Source organism: Pan paniscus, chromosome 7 (genome assembly GCF_029289425.2).
Source record: "Pan paniscus chromosome 7, NHGRI_mPanPan1-v2.0_pri, whole genome shotgun sequence".
NCBI lineage: Eukaryota > Metazoa > Chordata > Mammalia > Primates > Hominidae > Pan > Pan paniscus.
In genome coordinates this window covers 41,491,616-41,500,894 of record NC_073256.2, presented here as the reverse complement: position 1 = coordinate 41,500,894, position 9,279 = coordinate 41,491,616, and the positions used below count along the sequence as shown (strand labels likewise).

The following is a 9,279-nucleotide window of genomic DNA, read 5'->3' as shown; positions in this document are numbered from 1 at the left end:
ATACTTTCTTACACTTGACAAAGTGTAACTTTCCTGTTCTTCCCCTGTGCTCCCCTAATAATACCAATCATACCAATCTATCATTGGGTTCTTCTCTGTCCTTGATTATACTGAGAACTCCCTGGGACCGGCAGGGGAGCTTTCCTAAGAGCCAGGATGCAGATTTCTCTTTCCTCAGACAAGGTTCCTGCTCACAGGCCAGGAAGCAACACTATAATGCTTGTTCAGGCTGGGTGTGGTGGCTTATGCCTGTAATCTCAACACTTTGGGAGGCCGAGCTGGGAGAATAGCTTGAGGTTAGGAGTTGGAGACCAGCCTGGGCAATATAATAAGACCCTGTCTCTATTAAAAAAATTTTTTTTAATTTTTTAAAAAAGATAATGCCTATTCAAAGAGGTATTTTGAACCTGGCGTGGTGGCTCATGCCTGTAATCCCAGCACTTTGGGAGGCCAAGGCAGGTGGATCACCTGAGGTCAGGAGATTGAGACCAGCCTGGCCAACAAAGTGAGTCCCCTTCTCTACTAAAAATACAAAAATTAGCTGGGCGTGGTGGCATGTGCCTGTAATCCCAGCTACTCGGGAGGCTGAGGCAGGAGACTCGCTTAAACCTGGGAGGCAGAGGTTGCAGTGAGCCGAGATCACGCCCTTGCACTCCAGCACTTCAGTGCAGTGGGTGAAGAGTGAGACTCTGTCTCAAAAAGAAAGGTATTTTTTTTATGTTGGTCTGGTGCTTGCAGTCTAGTGCTTCAACAAACAATTTGGGAGTTGCTTAATAAATGCTCGATGGATGAATCAATGTTTGGGAAGGGAGAGCACAGTACACAGTAGCTACTCACATGCTGTCTGAAGAGGTCTTCTGGGGGCCATCGGGGCCTTTTCTCCAGGCTTGCATCGCTCTGTGTTCCCTCCAAGCTCCTGGTTGTGAGGAACAGGAGTGGATGGGGCGGGGCAGAGGAGACAGAGGGGAGAAAGGGAATGAGCACATCGCGAATTACTCCAAGGTCGCTCAGCCCAGATAGAGGGCCCTACTCAGGACAAGAGAGCGGCCCCTGGTGTCCGGGCCCAGTGCGGGGTGAGACCCCAGCCTGGGGGCCAAGACCAAGGCCACCCAGGGAGTCAAGGGACTAGATGAGAGGCCGAAACTGGGGTCCTGGTGCATCATGTGCCTCAGGCATTTGTGGATACTGAGCTGGTTTGGTGATTTGGGAAAGAGCGGTCAGTCATGCATCGGAGGCCTGGATTCTGCCTGCACAAAGCTGCTTGACACTGGACAATATCCTCCCCTCTCTGGGCCTCACTTTCTCATGGACAAGGGCCAGGTCAGGTGACCTCCAAGACTCATTCTGGCCCCGATATCCTCTGTGCGTGCCCAGCATGGAAGGTCTATATTTTCTTGGTCATTCTTTTCATTGAAACATCTCCTGACCCAAATTGAGACTCAGAAAAAGACCAGCTGATGGCCAGCATGGCTGAGAATGGAAGGAGGAGGTATTTTTTGGAGAGAGAGTGAGGATTAAACACATGGTAAGAGACAGAAAGAGAATCTAATTCTGCAACGTCCCCACCTTCAGTTTCTTTAAATGGTCAGTCACAGTCTTGGGACCAGTTTAGCCAAAGAAAAGTCTAGAATTTCAGGAGAGATTGGAAGTGATCAAGGAAGAGGTTAGAGATGCCAGGCAGACAGCTCTGGAGGTTATTGGCACTGTGTGGTTCAGGGAGGATGGAAGGGCACTTCTGTGACAACCCTTCAGGGGCAGGGAAGCCAGAGAAGCCAAGAGAAGAGGAAGCTCCCAGGAGTGAAAAGAAACCAATGCAGAGGAGCAACCAATGAACTCGGTGCCAACCTTGTAAGTGGCTGTGTGACTTTGGGCAAGAACCTTAATCTCTCTGGTCTCCCATTGGGGAGATCACATTATCCCTTACCTGAAGACAGGGGTGGCTACATGGCCTTCTTCCTGTCCCTTCCAGCACTGAGACCCTTCTAACTCCTTCTCCACTTGTGCCTGCTCCCCCTCACAGACCTAAGCCCCATGCCCTGGGTAAAGGGGGAGCCACCTCCCATTTGTGCCTCTGCCATCTGGGCCGTGTGTGGAGGGCAGACAGCACGGAGAGTAAGGGCCTAATCTCCCAAGGTCAAAAAATCCCATGTAGAACCGGATGCAGTGGTGCACGCCTGTAGTCCCAGCTACTCTGGAGGCTGAGGCGGGAGGATCTCTTGAGCCCAGGAGTTTGAGGCTGCAGTACGCTATGATCGTACCACCGTACTGCAGCTTGGGTGACAGAGCAAGAACACATTCTCCCCTCAAAAAAAAAGAAAGAAAAAAAGAAAAATCCCATAAATCCCATGCGCACCTTGGCTCTAGTGCCCTGTGGGTCTCCCAGAAAAATGAAGCCCAGAACAGGGAGCACCAGTCAGAGTTCTGACAGTGGGGTCCTCCCGGCTGACCAGCCTCTTGCAGCCATTCTACAGCCACATCGTGCAGCTGGCAGAGCTGCTCCAAGCGGGACCTGAAGAATCCACTTCCAGTCTGGTCTGGCCAGGCTACGCCTAGTCCCTGCTGGCAGAGGTGTGGGCATGCAGACCCCTGTGCCCATTCCCCCAATCCTCCCTACCCTGGCCCTGCCTCCCAGGAAGTCACAGCTGGCCAAGGCCTCCATGAAACATTTATTGCATCTCTGAAACATCTCCGACTTCAGTAAAGAAATTGGGGCATGGTTTGTGTCTTTCAAGAGCTCCAAGTACCACCCTTAATGACGTGAAACACTGCATGCAAAGGAAATGCATGATATATATCAATGATTGTTGATCCACTCTAAGTCCCCTGGGATGGTGATATCTCAGGACAGGGCCTGGAAGCCACCATCAAGCAGGTCTGCAGCAGAAAGAAGCTAGATCCTGTGATTTCCACCCTGTTTTCTAGGCAGAGAGGGTACAAGAGGGAGACAAAAATGCAAATTATAGCCAGGGCTTCCAGGTCTAAGACTCCTTCTCCTTGACCAAGCTGCAGACCTCCTGAGAGAAGGCAGGTCCCATTCCTTAAGCCCTGCAGAGCTGGGAGTGAGAAGCTCTGAGGAGGCTGATCACCCCAAAATAAACTTGGTTTTTTTTCACAACTTTTTCATGAGGCATTAGCATCTCTTGCAGCATGGAAAAAAAATAGCCTGAACTGTTAACAAATAAAGATTATAAAAAGCCCCAACTGTTCCCCATGGGTTTCCATGTGGCTGCAGTATTTAGAGGGGGCAGGGGAGGTATGTGTCCAGGAGCCCCCCCATCTCTTCTCCTCTGACCCACCTCTCTCCTTTGGTAGTTGGTTCTGCTCACAGGGATGACAGTTGATGTCAGGGATGAGAAAGTTATATGTTGACCTTCAGAAGTGGTCCACTGCGCGTGCATATTCTTGTTTACTGCTTCCAGATAAAGGAGTGCGTGGAACAGAACAGGCTGCTTAAAACCATGATCACATTGCAATGAGGCTGGTTTCAATTAGGCTGTCTGACTAGGGGTACAGGATCTGTGTAGTAAACACTTGGAAGACTCAGTGTTCTTATCAAGGTCAGCTAATCCTGAACTTTGACCCTTCCCTTAGGCATTGCTGGATGTCAGTAACTAAGCATGAATTTAGGGTCGTAGCTGCTTTTGACCCAGGTTGGAGGATTGCCAGGGGCCACCTGGGAAGGGCTGTGGTTCTCACCTGTGCTCTGAGCTCCTCTTGCAGAGTTCCAGGCTGGACCCTGCCCAGCCATCCCCCTTACCCTCTGCCTTCTTGGTACACAGACCCCCAAATGACAATGCAAGTCAGAGAATGGTGTAAAAGCCGTGGAGTGGAGTCAGGAGCTGAGTTCCTGTCCCCATGGGGTCTTCAAGAAAACAGGTCATTGGCCTGGATGATACCTGAGGGGTCTCTGGCCCTGACTTTTTCTAGTTGAAAGAAGAGAATGCCCTCAACTGTCCAGGGCTCTGTGTTTTCCACCAGACTCATTCATCCATCAAAGACCCTCCAGCCCATCTTCACAGGCCCCTCTTTTCTCCTTCTTTCCTCCTTACTTCTCCTCCTCCCTTTTGTTTATCTGTCCTACCCTTTCCCCACTTCCTGAGCAGAGATTTCTGTAAAAATAAATGCACATGGCCCTGGCTTGTACGGCTCACAGATTAGCAGGCTGGGACGGCCAGGACCCCAGGGACCCTGGTGGGAAGTATACAAGGCTCATGGGCCCTGGATGGACGAGGGCAGGGAAAGCCGGCCAGAAGTTTCCTGAGGTGGTGACAGTGATGAGAAGCCCACAGGGCAGCTGCATTGCTTTGGCCTTCTCCGGACCCACAGCCCTCTCTCAGGCTCCCATCAGCCCAAGTTAGCAGCTACCTCTGAGCTCACCCACGGGAATCCCACCCCCTCCCAGAGTGACAAATTTTAAGCTAAGAAGAGGGAAAGGACTTGGGTGGAGAAAACCAAGTGTCCAGTCTGACTTGTCACAGCCAAAGCACTGCGCTGCAGGACATGGCTATTCCCCCCTGACACAGCCTCTGACCCCTCCACAAGGCATGAATTGAGGTGGGGGGAGGCAGGCAAGCAGGCCAGATCATAAGCAGCCGATGCAGGGACTGGAGAGGCAAGAAGCCGATGCTGAGCTAGAAGCCTTCTGTGGAACAGGCTGGACCCCAGATGGCCTGGGATGCGGGGGCGTGGGCTGAGCGGCGGGGGCCACAGGCTGCTGCTGGACTGCCCATTGGACACACGGTTCAGGGTGCCTCAAAAGCCACTAAACACATGCCTCAACCTTCTGGTTGTCTGTGGCTCACCACATGCCTGGAAACATTCACTCTAGGTCACATGATCTTCCTCCCAACCCACCCTCTTCCTCCTCCTTCTGGGAGGTGCCAACAGAGAGCCCCCTGGGAGCCTGGGCTGCTGGTGGAAGCCTGGCTGGAGGAGAGAGTCTCCCTAGAGTGGACTGACGCGCTGCCACCTCTGCAAAGCCTCACAGCGGCCACCCCTTCACAGATGCAGAACTGAGGCCCAGAGAGCCGGGGACTAGGAGGTATCAAGTCCAAGGTCCAGCCAAGATGTCCTGCCTGCAGGCTGCCTCCCAGCTGCAGGCCTGCAAGGTGGGGTGCTGGGGGTGTGGAGGGCGAAGGTGGCACGGGTGCACCAGCAGCCCTTCTGGGCCAAAATACACCTGACCTGCCTGTACAGCACCCCAAGTCCCCTTGCTTAACCTGGGTCCCCCTTTTCTCTGAAAAATATGAGACTTGTTTGGTCCTTCCTTCGTTTATCCTTTCTTTTTTTCATTTATCAAATGCATGTTAAGCTCTCACTAGTGCCACACCCTGTGCAAGAGATGGTGAGGATGATAAAATGATGATATGCTATCATGTCATCAAGGAGCTTAAGTCTAATAATACTAATACAAATAATAACTTACTGAATGTTTATTACATGCCCGGGATTGTGCTGCATGTACTACCTCATTTAAATTTCAAAACAATCCTATGAGATGGAGGAACTATTCTTATCCGCATTTGGCAGAGAAGGAAACTGGAGCTCCGAGAGGGGATGTGACTTGCCAGGGCTGCAAAGCAGGCAGGCAGGATGAGGGTTCTCATCAGGCGGCTGGCTCAGAGCCTCTTGGGGAGACAGAGGCACAGCACAGCCCTGAGGCCTCTTGCCCTAGCACATTATGCTTAATGTATGTCAAAATCACCCTCTTTATCTTACAGATGAGCAAACTGAGGCCTACACAAAGTCATGGCTAGTTTGCAGTTGTGTCAGACCCCAGCGCTGTGATTCTGATGCCAGATTTTACCTCTGGCCTTCAGTTTCCTCTTGCTTGCCTGAACCTAGGCAGTTTCCTTAGATGATCCCCAAGTTCTGAAATTCTGATTGTATGATGTTAGCCTAAGACATGTTAGGGAGACAGAACAGAGAGGCAGGAATGGCTCAGCTGAAACTAGACCTGGAGCCGTGCCACATCCACAAGCACCCCGGGGAACAATCCTTGCCCAGTAGGGAGTTAAGAATGTTGAAATGCGGCCGGATGCATGGCTCATGCCTGTAATCCCAACACTTGGGAGACCAAGGCTGGTGGATTGCTTGAGGCCAGGAACTCAAGACCAGCCTGGCCAACATGATGAAACCCTGTCTCTACTAAAAACACAAAAATTACCCAGGCGTGGTGGCATGCACCTGTAATCCCAGCTACTTGGGAGGCTGAGGCAGGAGAATTGCTTGAACCCAGGAGGCAGAGGTTGCAGTGAGCCAAGATAGTGCCACTGCACTCCAGCCTGGGCGACACAGAGAGACTCAGTCTCAAAAAAAAGAAAGTGGAAATGTTTTCTTGCTTCAAGGCACGTGACTTTTAACTCAATTGAAGGAAAGTATGCGTGTATTGATAGAGATGGCCATCAGAGGAACTGACAGGTCTTAGCAGTTGCAGATGAGTTTCCTCTAGAGGGTCAGGGAAGAGGGAGAAGATACAAAGTTCTTTAACTTACAGCCTGAGGCAAAGGTGAACTTAACAGGGCCAGCAAGATCCTTACATGGTGAGGTAAGAGGGCCCAAATCAGCCAAGCTGCCACTTCTGCAGAGCCCGTGCCCTTCTCCACCTGTGTCGGTGGAGGCTATCAGCCTCAGCCCCTTGTCTGAGTTATCACAGCCTCGCTAGCATCTGTCTCAGCCCCAACCCTTCCAAAAGCCAGGGTGACCCATTCAGCTACTCCTTTGCGAGGAAGTGACAGCAGCCTGGCTGGGTTGTGGGTGGGGGAGTGGTTGGGGGTCTCTGTTGCCCTGGAAGGAATTCCTACAGTAAGCCTGAGAGCTCCTGGCCAAGTGTGGCTACAGAAAGGAACAAAATTTGGGGGGCTGAGGGCAAGAGAGGGAGAGGATTTGGGATGCTGCTCAGTTTCTCTTGATAAACGGATCCTGCTGCCTGAAGGATGGGGAGCTCCCAGAGTTGGGTGGAGCCATGAATGGGCCACCCAGGACGTGGGAGTGAGTAGTAAGAAAAGGGGGAAGGAGGTCAGGTGCGGTGGCTCACGCCTGTAATCCCAACACTTAGGGAGGCCGAGGTGGGCGGGTCACTTGAGGTCAGGAGTTCGAAACCAGTGTGGCCAATATGCTGAAACCCTGTCTCTATTAAAAAAACAAAAAAATTAGCCGGGCATGGTGGCAGGCCCCTGTAATCCCAGCTACATGGGAGGCTAAGGCAGGAGAATCACTTGAATTCGGGAGGCGGAGGTTGCAGTGAGCTGAGATTGCGCCATTGCACTCCAACCTGGGTGACAGAGTGAGACTCCATCTCAAAAAAAAAAAAAAAAAAAAAAAAAGGGGGAAGGAGCAGGACAACAGAGATGCTGGAGAGCAGCCTTCAGTTGGGGAGGGGCAGGAGATAGAGTGGGCATGAGGGCCTAGGCAGCCCTTTATCACAAGCTGTTCCTGTGTTCCCCTTGGCCAGTGGCCCCTCTGGATGGATAGGATTCAATGGGTTGTGGGGGGTGGGGTGCAGTGTCATCTACTTGATCTTGGGGGCCTTCCCTTCCGTCCTGGCCAGGGTCACAAGGAGAGAGTGGCATCCAGGCCTGCCGCTGGCACATGGCGACTGGTGACACTCCCCCTGGACACCCTCATGACGAGTGGAAGCCCTCCACCTCCTGCCCCAGATCTGGCTGCCACAGGTTGCTGCTGGGCCACAGTCCAGGGGCCACCGCACCTTGATGGGGAAGATTCCTGATTGCTGATTGCCCCCACCCCTCGTGCTCCCTTCACACATCCCTCCTTTGGAAGTAATCTGATTCTGAGAACTGGAAATTGTGCAGTGCTGTGAGTGACCAGGTGAAGATAGGTTAGAGAAGCCAGGGCTTGGAGATCCCTCTCTTTTCCCTGGGCACAGAGCAAGGGCCCAAGGATTATAGACTTACCTGCCACCTCGCCTCTGGGGCTCTGCTGGCCTGTCACTATTCCCTATCCTGAAGTAGTGTTCTGGACCAGGTCGGCAGGAAGAAACAACACAAGGGTTTTAAGGGCTGGGATCCAAAGTCCAGCTTATGGGAAGGCAGGTGAAGGACATGATTCCTGTGACCAGGGGGCCGGCCTGCTGGTCAGTTCCCTCCTCCTCCAGGGCTGTGCAAAGCCCAGAGATAAATCCTGGGCCAGAGGCTTTGTTCCCCGTCCAGGGCTGTGCAGAGCACAGAGATAAACCACCTAGACCGGAGGCCCTGTTCCCCATCTTTGGCCAGGTGAGCATTCTTGATGCCTGGCCCAGCCCCTGGCCCTCAGGGCACTATTTTGGTCCACATCCTGCTCTTATTGTCCTGGCCTGTTCTTCTCAGCCCCTGGTGACTCACACTGCTTTGGAATTTCACTCACTGGCCTTTCTGACGCACATCTTGAGAGCCTGGCCTACAGCCAGGGAACAAGTTATGGCTTCAACCCCACCGGTAATTAATTCTGGCTACCTGAGCTAGAGGCCATGGAAGTTGGGTAGAGGGAAGGCCACGAAGAAGCAAGGTAGGGGTGGTTGCTGGTTGATGGGAGGAGGCTTTGCTCCTACTTCTGCTCACCTGCACACAGGTAGAAAACAAACAGCAGAAAAGCTATCGGCTCACAGTGGCCAGACATCCGGGGCTGGCCAGCCGGGAGACATGTGAAGCAGGAATGATCTAGTGTAAAATCTAGACTGGCCATTATGCTTCTTGGAGTGGATTTCTGGACCTTAGTTTACCTTTTTGTGAGTCCTATAGGTTTGATAGCTCCTGATTTGGGATGCTAAGGACCTTTATACTGGGGTGATCGTGCCTCCATGTCACTCCAAATTACTTGAGCTCTGTTTTCTCTCCATTTTCAACATATTTTGACGGGTTGGCCCTGGATAGAATTCTGGAGAAGGGAAGAGAGAAAGAAAATTGCCATAACAATGCACTGGGGGCCAGGCGTGGTGGCTCCTGCCTGTAATCCCAGCACTTTGGGAGGCTAAAGTGGGTGGATACTTTGAGTCCAGGAGTTCAAGACCAGCCTGGGCAACACAGCAAAACCCCGTCTCTACAAAAAATTAGCCAGGCGTGGTAGCCCATGACTGTAGTCCCAGTTATCCAGGAGGCTGAGGTGGGAGAATCATCTGAGCGCAGGAAGTTGAGGCTGCAGCTGCAGTGAGGCACTGCACACCTGGGCGAAAAGAGTGAGACCCTGTCTCCCAGAAAAAAAAAAAAAAAAAAAGCAATGCACTGGGCTGGGAATTGAAGACCTGGATTCATTTCCAGCAACCCATTCCCTGGCAACCCCTTA

General features: G+C 52.2%; 1 protein-coding gene across 1 annotated transcript in view; it reads left to right on the top strand.

Annotated features, from left to right (window-relative positions):
* The window catches only part of PEBP4 (phosphatidylethanolamine binding protein 4), a 286,848-nt gene that overhangs the window by 4,309 nt on the left and 273,260 nt on the right, over positions 1-9,279 (top strand). The window lies entirely within an intron of this gene.